This window comes from Hyaena hyaena, unplaced genomic scaffold (assembly GCF_003009895.1).
Source record: "Hyaena hyaena isolate Hyena2069 unplaced genomic scaffold, ASM300989v1 scaffold_1239, whole genome shotgun sequence".
In the NCBI taxonomy this organism is placed as follows: domain Eukaryota; kingdom Metazoa; phylum Chordata; class Mammalia; order Carnivora; family Hyaenidae; genus Hyaena; species Hyaena hyaena.
This window is the reverse complement of record NW_024081855.1, coordinates 334,389-346,537: the sequence shown is the minus strand read 5'-3', so window position 1 is coordinate 346,537 and position 12,149 is coordinate 334,389. Positions and strand designations below refer to the sequence as shown.

Here is a 12,149-nt window from a genome sequence, read left to right as displayed (position 1 = left end):
CAACATGGGGCTCAAACTTATAAGCCGTGAGATCATGACTGAAGCTGAAATGATGCTCAACTGACTGAACCACACAGGCACCCCTGGATTTCTAATTTTATTTCACTGTGTTCAGAACACATATTTAGTATTATTTCTATTCTTTTAAATTTATTGAAGTTTGTTTTATGACATAGCTTATGGTTATTCTGGAGAATGTCTCATGTGCAGTTGAGAAAACTATATATTCTGGTGTTGGATAGAGTATTCTATAGATGTTTGTTAGATCTAGTTGTTTTATAGTGTTGTTCAAATCTTCTGTTTTCTTGTGTGATTTCTCTTTAGTTGTTCTTATTATTATGGAAGGCAGGCAGCATATTGAAGTCTTCAGCTATTATTATTGAATTGTATATTTCTCTCTTCATTTATGTCAGTTTTTTGACATATATTTTGGTACTTTGTGATTGGATGCATATACATTAGTAATTGGGATATATTCCTCAAAGACTGACCCTTTTATCATTATAAAATCTCTCTATCTTTAGTAACATTTGTAGAAGTCTATTTTATTTAATATTACTGTAGAATTACTCCAGCTTTCCTATTGGTTGCCTTTGCTTGGATGTATTTTTTCCCATCATTTAACTTAATCTACTTGTGTCTTTGAATTTAAAGTGTTTCTCCTGTAGACAACAGAGTTGGATACTGTTTTTTAATCCAGCCTGGCAGTCTCTACTTTTTGATTGGCTTTTTAAATCCAGTCACATTCAGTGTCATTATTATTACAGTTGTATTTATGTTTGCAATTTAAAATTTTGTTTTCTATGTGTCTCATGTCATTTTTATTCTTTTATTTCTCCTTTACTGACCTTTCCTGCTTTGAGTAAATATTTTCTAATGCAACATTTTAGCCTCATTATTGATTTTCTCACTACACTTTCTTAGTTTTAGTGATAGCTCTAGGGTTTGCCATGTATGTTTTTTTTAACTCATCAGAGTCAGCTTCAGATTATGCTAGCTTAATTCCAGAAGTATATAGAAAATACTACTTCTATATCACTCTATTACTTTTGTTTCCTTTTTGTGGTATTACTATTATGCATGTTATATCTATTAAAATTATAAATCCCAAAATACATTGTGTTAATTATTACTTTAGTTAGCATCTGTAGTTATTCCCTTAGCCTATTACATATTGCTTTCTCCTATGTCCTCTGTGCTATTATTAGAAAATATAGATAGGGGTGCCGAGGTGGCACCGGGGTGACCTTGGCTCAGGTCATGATCTCACGATTCTTGAGTTCAAGCCCTGCATTGGGCTCTGTGCTGATAGTGCAGAGCCTGTTTGGGATTCTGTCTCCCTCTCTCTCTGCCCCTCCCCTGCTTGCTCTCTATCTCTCTCTCAAAATAAATAAAAATAAACTTAAAAAATGTAAAAAGGAAAATATATATTATATATTCAATTATAAATTACATGTGTATAAAGAATTGGTTTTTAAATCAGTTGAGAGGAAAGAAGAAGAAAAGAGAAAGAAAAGCAGAAAGTAAAAAAATATGCAGTAGTAGTGTTTTTTTTATTATTATATAATTACCCTTACTGGTACTCTTCGTTTGTATGAATGTGAATTACCATCTGGGATTACTTGCTTTCAGCAAGGCTTGGGATTCTCTATCTCCCTCTCTCTCTGCCCCTTCTCCACTTGTTCTGTATATCTCTTTCTATCAAAATAAATAAATAAGCTTTTAAAAAATAAAACAGCTAGTTTTTTTTAACCAGCAAAATGGCTTTCTTCAGGAATAATAGAGGAATTGTAATTATAGACATGTTAGCTATGGCAAAACATAGGCAAGTTTGAAGAACAAGGAGAAGAATGCTCTTTTATAGAGGAAAGAGGAGTTAAGAGAGGCTATCATAAAGGAAAATCCATTGGAGTAAACTAGGAGTTCAAAGTATAGTGGCTTTTCATTGGCTGAATTGTGTTAGCATTAGTCTCATTGATTGGCTAGGCTGTTGGTGGGCAAGGAGAAAATCTTCCTTCTCCTGGATGGTTAAGTATAGGCTTCTCCCTGTTTGAAATGCAAAGTAAGCCTAAACTTTCTGTTGGTTCTACAAAGTGCTATGGAGGAGCAGTATGGCATGAGAGCTCCCCTTTCTGGCTTCCCATCTCCATTTTAAATGAGGTTTAATTTATTCGTTTTCATAACCACAACCTTCATTCTTGAGAGCACCCTCAGGTTTAAACTTCATGTTCAGTTGCAATGAAGCCATTTCCTCTGAGAAGAGATCAACAGCCATCTGTTTTACAGTCTGTTCTTCCTCCAGGCAAAATCTCTTAGTCAGAGCTCTGAAGCTGGTAGTAGGGATGGTAGCAAGCGTTTCTCTGAGTGACAACCCAGAGCTGAGTGCTTGCTATGTGTCCGGGGAAGGGGTGCAGGCAGCATAGAGATGCAAACAGAGAAAATGGAAAGCAAAGGGGAACTCTGTGACATTGGATTAGAATTACTAATATCAGGGTAAACATCATATACACACATATGTAAATCACACACACACACACACACACACACACACACACATCCCTACACATGCAAATTCATATGTTGGTTTTTCTGGTACTCTTCTGTTTTAAGTACTTCAGCGAGGTAGAAGAGCTCCTATGTAGGTATAATAGTTGGGCCAATAATATGTGATTGATTTCCATGATGTATTTTGCATTAAACAGAGACAAAGTCTCATTTCTTGCCATAAGGTTGTTTTTGCAAACATTTTCCCTTTTGTGTACAGAAGACCAGATAAAAAGCATGACATTAACTTTTATTAGAGTAAAAACCATATCCTCTCCCTGATAACTGTTTCAAAGATCAAGTGAATATAGTTTCAAAGTTAAATATAAATTGAATCTTGGAGAAGTTGTTAGATTTTTATGGATACAGAATTTTCTTTTTGTGTAGGATTGGTGATTTGCATGAATCTGAATTTGACATATGTTTTTCACTACACATTAATGAACCATTCACACTATATGTGGCAGAAAGCAGTGGAAAATAGTAAGTAAATGACATTAAAATGAAGTTTTTAATCTATGGTGGGTATAGGTTTGCATTACTGTCCTTGTATAGACAATGAAGGTTATTAATTCCTCCCGTCTGATAAATCTTCACATACCCGAGAGAGGGAGGAAGCGAAAGAAAGAGAGATACACAGAGAGAAGGAGTATCAAACCAAGTAAAAAAAAAATTGCATAAAATTTTGAGGCAATAAAGGGAACTTAAAAATCTAATTACTTTTTTAATGATATGGTTTATGTAAAACAGGTGTTTCAAAATGATATAATACATAATGAATATTCATATTATTTCTTAATTTCATTTTATTTATTTAATTTTTTGCAAGTTGGAATACAGTTTAATGACCACTCACTAAAATCCATAAGAGAACCTTAAATGTTTACAGGGGTAAACCTTTACACTACACTTGCCATCGCTGTGTTCTACATAATAGAGTAGAAAGAAACATGGAAAGTACATGGAAGAAATAACCTATGTTATGGCAACTTCATGCTTCATTGTGAAACCATCAAAGGTCTCTTGGGAAGGTTTTCTCTCTCAAAGCAGCTTTCCTGTCTAAAGATGCATAAGGTCCATGGAACTTTCTACTTCGAAATAGCCAAAGAGGTGGTTAAATATCTCAAAATGCCCAAAGAGGTTCCAATATTCAGTCAAGGCAAATATGAAACAGGCCACACGTTTTTTAGATGTGATGACTGTTGGAGTTCTGAGAAAGACATTAAAGCCATCATGGAATCCTCGGAGAATGAGATATTCAAGAAGCAATGCAAAAGTCTCATGCAATAGGAAGAAGTCTGGAACCAGTAGCAGGCCCTTCTAGGCTCCGTGGCCTAGATGATGATTTCTTTGTGCTTTGAGTTGGGGATTTGCCCCCTTTGACTTTGACCTCTGAACACTGTCCCTCATATGTTTGAGTTGTAGTTGGTGGCATTTCTCCCCCCTTGTCCCACACGTCCGGTGCTGCTTCTCCCGTCTCCCTTGGCGAAAGCTCTGGAAATACCAGACACAGCAATCCCAGCATTCTGAGACACAAGGAGGTGCCATGTGATGGACCGGATCAGCCTTTTAATGGCTGCCTTTGGGAAACCTGACTGGTCATAGCTTTTATAATGGTTTAGCTGCTCCTCAGAAAAAGAAGAAACCAGATCTGCATCTCTTGAATCTCTTCATCCAATTTTGGCTTCTCTTTCTTTTCTTCCATATCTATTTTCATTTCTCTGACTGCAGGAGTAAGTAACGGTGAGTCTTCCTTTCCAGTTGTTCAATCTGAGATGTCCTGACTCTTGATCTTGCCTGCCTTGATCCCGTCCTCTCTCTAGTCCCCATCTCCATCCCTGTCAGGTTCCTCCAGGAATCCCTCTATATCCCTGGTCCCAGGGACCCTGGGAGCAGTACCCATTTCACCTGACTCCCCTGTCTCTCCACTTTTATCCATGGGTGACTCACAGGCATTATCTACAGCGGTAAGAAAAAAGCAGAGAGATCACAATCCTGTCAGACTCTGGAGCTCTGGATGCTGGTGGCCTCTTAACTTTAAATAACAAATAATCTACATGATATGCCAATCACATGCAAGATATAAACCCATCACATTTGTTCTTGAGGAGTTTATTAGTGCTTAGATATCTCTCCATATCAAAAGAAAAATACTAAGTAAAAATTATTTTTAATACTTACCGTGTTCACTGATGGAAGGAATTAACTTACTAATCATACTCTGGAAATATTTGGGGCTTATATTTGGAGTAGCAAATTTCTGTCCAAAGGAAGACTCTTGAGGCCTATGATGCATCAGAGAAGAAAAACAAGGTTGTTCAGAAGTATTTCCATCATTAAACTGTTAAAAATGTCAGTTAAAATCTAGTTAGGATTTCTGAAACTGGGAAGATACAGTGTGGCAAATTCCCCATAGTCCATATTCTAATATTTGCCATTCAGATGGAACTCTGAACACCCACATTTTGTGCTTTCCTTCCTTCCTTTTTCTGAGTTCATTCCCTTTTATTTCTATTGGTAGCTTTTAGATTGATCCTCCTTGCTCTGAATAATTCACCATCTAAATAAAAGTAACAACATCAAAGCATCCCAGACTTAATACACCCCATTCCGTCTTGGGCTCCCGCGGGTTGATCTGAAGGAGCCTGAAGAATTAATCACCCAGGATAAGAGCCTCAAGGTTTTCATACATTTAATGTTCAAGTCACTTTCAGGAAAAAAAAGATTCTCTTTCCCTTTTGTTTTTGTGTTTAGTTTTCTAAACACTGTCATTCTGTTTCCACTTCAGCTCCAGATCCCCGGGAAGTCTTGGCACCAAACACATGTAAAACAAATAAACACCTTCTTGCACACTCTAACAAGTGTAGCAATTAGTCTCTGAGCACAGCTTGCTCTCCACCAAGGCAACTCATTTGGTGCTGGTTGTTATTGTAGGAGAACAACTTTGAATCAGCAACATTTGTTTGATTCCGCAGTTTTCACCCCTGTCTGCACAGCGACTTCTGTACATCCTTTTCAAATCGCAAGTTCTATGCCCTTCTGAAATGAGCTGCCACCCAGCATACAACACTTAACTCCTGTATGTCACCTTGTCACACTCAAGGAATTTTCAGCAGTGGGTGATCTTCACTCCATATGGGCTGTAATAACTACTTGCTGTGGTGCGAATTACAGATGATTTCAGTTGAGTATTTTTTCCCTTTTCATTATATGATAGTATTGACTTAAAATAGTATTAATAATCCTTGGTATATATTTATAAACAGCCTGCATTCCAAGATACAAAATGTTATTTGTAAGCGCTCAAGTGGTCTTTTTAGTAGGTAAGTTAGAAAACACTTGCTTTCGTCTTATGTATGCCACAGAGAGGCTAAAGATTTTCTATGAGTTGATGCAGAAATTGGAAGGTTGAACATAAAGTCCTTGTCTGTGGCATTATTTGATATAATATCCTACCTTCCCAAATGATTTTATTTCAGAAATGATGGATTCTTTTGTAGAGGAGGAGCTAAAGCATGTTAAAAAATATTTTTTATCCTGAAATACAGCGTTGTAAGTTATGGAACAGAATGCATGTTTTCATCAGTAATATACAATGTATCATATTTTCTTGTATAAATTAGTGTTATTGGGAAACTGAATCAAATGTTTCTAGCTACAAAAAATTGAATTGCTATTGAACTTTGTTTCAGGGTACTAACTTCTACCTTTTCTCAACATTATCAATTTCCTTAGACCTCTTCTTCAGTAATGCAGGGGACATGTGAACAAATAAACAAAATTAATAAACACTCACTAGGGTCTAGTCCCTGCTCTGTGGCTAAGTGTGTGACTTGGGTAAGCTGAATAACCTCTGGGATTCAGTGCTTCATCAATTACACAAAATGGTTCAACTACATAGTTTTCTAAAGCCCTTTATGGTTCTAAAATGTGCTGTTTTTATTCCTACAACTAATTCTTGCATTGGGAGGATTTGATTTTAAGTGACGTACAGAGCTCTGCTTGAATTCTTCTATGTAAAATATAAAGAAATTGAACAGTTTAACAACTATTGATTATAACTCTAATCATGTGCTAGTCATTGTGCTAAAAGCTAGATGCAGATGCAGTGAGTGCAATAGAAAGACAAACTTGCAACCCTACCCTCAGGAAGATTGTGGTCCAGTGTATGACAGATAAGCAAGCAATCAGGAAAATGATTCTAGATTGTAGTAGGTGACAAGAAGGAAATAGCTGAGACTGAGAATAGTGGGTATGGGAATGAGGTGCTTTACCTAAGGTAATCAAGGATAGCTTTGCAAGTTTTGGTTTCTTTAGAAATTTTGGTCGCAAGAAAAACCACACCAAGTATACTTGCTGTCTTTGAGAGGAGAAGATAGTCGTGTGGGAGAAATATGAACTGTGACTTCAGAGAAGGGTAATGGAAATGTGCTGGTGCCTTGTGCTCACTGTGTGTTTTGGACAAAGCCTCTTAGTTCTGGACTTGTTTCCCTGCCTGTTCTGGTGCTTATAGGAGCATTCACTCACCAAACTGCTAAGAGATATAGTAGCTGGAGAAACTCTCAGAGAAGTTGCCAACTCTCAAATGAGTGATTAGTTTTTTTTTTCTTTTTTGTTTTCTTAAATTTTTAAGTATTTATTTATTTGAGAGAGAGAGTGAGTGAGTGAGTGAGTGAATGGAGGAAGGAAGAGACGGAGGGAGACACAGAATCTGAAGCAGGCTCCAGGCTCCAAGCTGTCAGCACAGAGCATGATGCGGGACTCGAACCCACGAACCGTGAGATCATGACATGAACTGAAGTCAGCTGTTCAACCGACTGAGCCACCCAGGTGTCNTCTTAAATTTTTAAGTATTTATTTATTTGAGAGAGAGAGAGTGAGTGAGTGAGTGAGTGAATGGAGGAAGGAAGAGACGGAGGGAGACAGAATCTGAAGCAGGCTCCAGGCTCCAAGCTGTCAGCACAGAGCATGATGCGGGACTCGAACCCACGAACCGTGAGATCATGACATGACCTGAAGTCAGCTGTTCAACCGACTGAGCCACCCAGGTGTCCCTTTCTTTCTTTCTTTCTTTCTTTCTTTCTTTCTTTCTTTCTTTCTTTCTTTCTTTCTTTCTTTCTTTCTTTCTTTCTTTCTTTTTTAACATATCAGTGAGAGAAAGATTTAAAAATCCTCAAACACCTTTTCCTCAATTCTTAATTTTAGCCAGAAGCAAGCAAAGCTGTGAGGTAGACAGGCACAGTTGAAAGACCAAGCAGGAATTCAGAAAAGTAGGCTGGTGAATGAAGACAGGTTTGCTGTGCAAAAATGCAATATCCACAGTTTGCTTCCTCCTTTAGTCTCATTTCTACCACTATATCCACAGTGTTCCTTCTCCAGTGTAAGGGATTTTTGCTATTTTATTCTGTAAGTTTTAAATAAGGCTTTTTTGTAATTTCCTTATTGGAATGAGCTAGAGTTTAAGTAGAACGTAGTGCTGGGAATCTTTCTGTATTAACATTGCAAAGACTGTTAATATCACTTGTGAAATAGTCATGGAATGGACAGCCCTTCAATTGGAACGACAGCACAAATTCAGAAATAGCTATTTAAAGTGTTCATTTCCCAGTGTGACAATTTATCATGGATACCATCTCTTAGGTTTCTTATGTTACAAACTTCATCAAGTTTTCTTAGTTGCTAGACCAATAAGAGAAGCTTCTTTATTATCCATTTACAATATAAAGGAGAATCCCATTTTGCCCACTTTCTTTAAAATGTTACTATCAAAATGCCAAGCCAAGTGTTTAGTGCTGATAGGGCTGCATTTGATAACAGCATTAGCAGATCCTTAGTGGTTCTGCATATATAGCAAAAGCTACAGAGTCCCTTGACAAGGCTTATCCAGTTGACCTTATGGTATCTCTAAGAGGTCCGCATCTATAAATATATAAGCCAGGCTTAGGCTTTTAAAGATGCTGATTAAGAATCATAGAGTGGTTTTCGTTATAAAGTTGTGGAAATCTACAAACTTGTGGGAAAATATAGTGGAGCAAGTTATTCCCCAAAGGTTTCCATTCTGGTGAGTTAAGCATCTAGGGATACCTGGATGGCTCAGTTGGTTAAGTGTCCGACTTCAGCCCAAGTCATGATTTCACAGCTGGTGAGTTCAAGCCCCGCGTCAGGCTCTGTGCTGACAGCTTGTGGCCTGAAGGCTGCTTTGGATTCTGTGTCTATGTCTCTCTCTGCCCCTCCCCAATTTAGCTCTGTCTCTGTCCCTCTCTCTCTCAAAAATAAATAAACATAAAAAAATAAAAAAAATTATCTGAACACACACTAGTATTTCAGAGTGCCATGTTTTTAGGCAGTCTTCTCTGGCTGAGGATGTTGGATGAATACCTATCAAATGCTGTGCAGAGAGACTGTATGACAAATACTTGATTTCAAACATGGTAGGAAATTTTAAAGCCTGCATCCAACAGTTATAGGTAGAAGAGCTCATTTTATAGGTGGTGGGTATTTATCCATTATTGTAATCACAGTCTATATTATTTCTATTTGCAGTCAATTGGATCATTAGTGATACCTTTCCCCATTCATCCTTCCTCTTTATTCCCAGCACAATCATTCTTTGATAATGTTCTTTTATCATTAAGAGGTTTAAAAAGCAATTCAACTAAATTTTTTGAGACCTGCGGGGCGCCTGGGTGGCTTAGTCGGTTAAGCGTCCGACTTTCGCTTAGATCATGATCTCGCGGTTCGTGGTTTCAAGCCCCGCGTCGGGCTCTGTGCTGACAGCTAGCTCAGAGCCTGGAGCCTGTTTCAGATTCTGTATCTCCCTCTCTGACCCTCCCCTGCTCACGCTGTGTCTGTCTCTCTCTCTCCTAGAAATAAATAAAAAAAAATTATTTTTTGAGACCTGCAACAATATAGTGTACACTTTCTAAAGCATCCTTGGGAGGTTTTAACATTTGTTGACTTCTTTAAAAAGTACCTGTTACACACAGATAAAAATTCTATCTCCATATATTACTATAGGATATCTTTAAAAGACTGGTGAGAAGAGAAACAAAAGATTAGTCAACCATGAAACTATGTACAAACATTTCTTTGTTTCCAAAAATTTATTACTTTTCCAGGATTTCATTTTTCTGGTAACAAATATTTCCCTTTGTAGAGAAAGCTAGGATTTTGTAATTCTTGGGAGTGTGCATGGGAGAGGAAAGAAGTTGAAGAGATATTTGAAATAAAACATGTATCAGAACTTTTCTAAATTTTAAGAAATTTTGACAAAATCCATACATACCTGTTTACATATTTATATTTTCTAGTCCTTGCAAAGAACTAGAAGAGACCATTGTCTTGAGGTTTTTCTTAAGTGGACTCTCTTCAGAGCTTTGAAAGATGTGCATTTGAACTCAACTCTTATACAGAGAAAAGCTTAATCTGCACACCATTGGGATTGAACCTTAGGGATGATCATGATTTATCTTTACATGACTTACCTCGAACTGGCCTTAAAATAAAATAGTTCTGTAAATAACAATACTTATATTCTATCTCTTCTGTTTTGGACAGAGAATGTGTGTTGATAACTCAAGTGATTTATCTTTTTTTTTTAAATTTTTATTCCACTATAGCTAACATACAGAGTTATATTAGTTTCAGATGTAATATACTAATTCCATGATTCTGTATGTTACTCAGTGCTAATTGTGATAAGTGTACACATTAATCCCTTTCACCTATTTCACCCACCCTGCTCTCTTCTGGTAACCATCAGTTTGTTCTCTATAATTAAGAGTCTGTTTCTGGGGTGCCTGGGTGGCTTAGTCGGTTAAGCGTCCTACTTTCGCTTAGGTCATGATCTCGCAGTTAGTGGGTTCGAGCCCCGTGTCGGGCTCTGTGCTGACTCCCAGCTCAGAGCCTGGATCCTATTTCAGAGTCTGTGTCTCCCTCTCTCTCTGACCCTCCCCTGCTCACGCTGTCTCTCTCTCTTTCCTAGAAATAAATAAAAATATTTAAAAAAAAAAGAGTCTGTTTCTTAGTTTGTCTATTTCTCTCTCTTAGTTTTTACCTTTGGTCATTTGTTTTGTCTCTTAAATTGCACATATGAGTGAAATCATGTGGTATTTGTCTTTCTCTGACTTATTTCACTTAGCATTATACTCTCTAGATATCATTCTTTTTTATGGATGAGTAATATTCATATATATATATATATATCACATATTCTTTATCCATTCATCTATCGATGAACACTGGGTTGCTTCCATAATTAGGCTACTGTGAATAATGCTGCAATAAACATAGGGGTGCATATATCTTTCTGAATTGTGTATTCATAGTCTTTGGGTAACTACTCAGTAGTGGAATTAGTGGATCTCAGAGTAATCCTATTTTTAATTTTATGAAGAAACTCTGTACTGTTTTCCACAGTGGCTGCACCAGTTTGCATTCTCACCAATAGTACACAAGTGTTCCTTTTTTTTTTTTTTTTTCCATATCCTCATCAACACTAGTTTCTTGTGTTTTTGATTTTAAGCCATTCTGGCAGGTATGAGGAGATATCTCATTGTGGTTTCTGATTTACATTTCCCTGATGATGAGTGATGTTGAGCATCTTTTCATGTGTCTGTTGGCCATCTGGATGTGTTCTTTGGAGAAATGTCTGTTCATGTCTTCTGCCAATTTTTTAATTGTATAATTTTTATTTGGTGTTGAGTTGTGTAAGTTCTTTATATATTTTGGTTATTAACCCTTTATTGATTTTGTTTGTTCTTCTTTTCATAGCTCTTTTAGGTGTAAGTTTAGGTTGTTTATTTGAGATTTTTCTTGCTTCATGAGGTATACCTGTATCACTATGTATTTCCCTCTTAGAAGAGCTTTTTCTGCATCCCAAAGATTTTGGACCATTGTGTTTTCATTTTCCTTTATCTCCATGTATTTTTTTATTTCCTCTTTGATTTCTTGGTTGACTCATTCATTGCTTTGTAGCATGCTATTTAACCTCTATATATTTATTGTCTTTCTAGATATTTTTCTTGTGATTGTCTTCTAGTTTCATAGTGTTATGGTCATGAAAACATGTATGGCGTGACTTTAATCTTTTCAAATTTGTTGAGACTTGTTTTGTGCCCTAATATGTAATCTATTCTGAAGAATTTTCCATGTTCACTTGAAAAGGATATGTATATGTATTCTGCTGGTTTTGGAAGGAATGTTCTGAATGTAGCTGTTAAATCCATCTGTTCCAGTGTGTCATTCAAAGTCATTGTTTCCTTTTTGATTTTCTGCCTAGATGATCTACCTATTGCTATAAATGGGTTGTTAAAGTCCCTAACTATTATTGTATTACTATTGATTACTTCATTTATGCTTGTTATTAGCTGTTTCACACATTTGGGTGCTTCCATGCTGGGTGGTAAATATTTACAATTGTTCTATCTTCTTGTTGGATTGTTCTTTGTATGAATGTATGATGTCGTTCTTGGTCTCTTGTTACAGTCTTTGTTTTAAAATCTATTTTGTCTGATATAAGTATTGCTACCCCAGCTTTCTTTTCATTTCTATATGCAGGATAAATGCTTGTCTACTCCTTTACCTTTAGGTCTGAAATGAATCTC

At 36.7% G+C, this 12,149-nt stretch overlaps 1 pseudogene; it reads right to left on the bottom strand.

Moving 5' to 3' along the window:
* Positions 1–3,878: 3,878 nt before the first annotated feature.
* The window catches only part of LOC120224677, a 191,370-nt pseudogene continuing 183,099 nt past the window's right edge, over positions 3,879–12,149 (bottom strand).